Genomic DNA, 1,113 nt, shown 5'->3' on the forward strand with positions numbered 1-1,113 from the left:
GATAGGCAATGTTTCAACTCTTGGAAGCTTTCGTGGTTGCTAAGCACTGTTCGTGGCCTTCTTGATAGAAATGGCTTATGGTGGCCATGGACTTAGCAAAATTTTGAATTCTCCAACCAATCTTGGCCTGTTAGAGTATCTTGGTTGGGTTGCTATGGGCTGCTACGGCCTACTTGATAGGCAATGTTTCAACTCTTGGAAGCTTTCGTGGTTGCTAAGCACTGTCCATGGCCTTCTTGATAGAAATGGCTTATGGTGGCCATGGACTTAGCAAAATTTTGAATTCTCCAACCAATCTTGGCCTGTTAGAGTATCTTGGTTGGGTTGCTATGGGCTGCTACGGCCTACTTGATAGGCAATGTTTCAACTCTTGGAAGCTTTCGTGGTTGCTAAGCACTGTCCATGGCCTTCTTGATAGAAATGGCTTATGGTGGCCATGGACTTAGCAAAATTTTGAATTCTCCAACCAATCTTGGCCTGTTAGAGTATCTTGGTTGGGTTGCTATGGGCTGCTACGGCCTACTTGATAGGCAATGTTTCAACTCTTGGAAGCTTTCGTGGTTGCTAAGCACTGTCCATGGCCTTCTTGATAGAAATGGCTTATGGTGGCCATGGACTTAGCAAAATTTTGAATTCTCCAACCAATCTTGGCCTGTTAGAGTATCTTGGTTGGGTTGCTATGGGCTGCTACGGCCTACTTGATAGGCAATGTTTCAACTCTTGGAAGCTTTCGTGGTTGCTAAGCACTGTCCATGGCCTTCTTGATAGAAATGGCTTATGGTGGCCATGGACTTAGCAAAATTTTGAAATCTCCAACCAATCTTGGCCTGTTAGAGTATCTTGGTTGGGTTGCTATGGGCTGGTACGGCCTACTTGATAGGCAATGTTTCAACTCTTGGCCGCTTTCGTGGTTGCTAAGCACTGTTCATGGCCTTCTTGATAGAAATGGCTTATGGTGGCCATGGACTTAGCCAAATTTTGAAATCTCCAACCAATCTTGGCCTGTTAGAGTATCTTGGTTGGGTTGCTATGGGCTGCTACGGCCTACTTGATAGGCAATGTTTCAACTCTTGGAAGCTTTCGTGGTTGCTAAGCACTGTCCATGGCCTTCTT

Source organism: Anopheles marshallii (genome assembly GCF_943734725.1).
Source record: "Anopheles marshallii chromosome X unlocalized genomic scaffold, idAnoMarsDA_429_01 X_unloc_32, whole genome shotgun sequence".
NCBI lineage: Eukaryota > Metazoa > Arthropoda > Insecta > Diptera > Culicidae > Anopheles > Anopheles marshallii.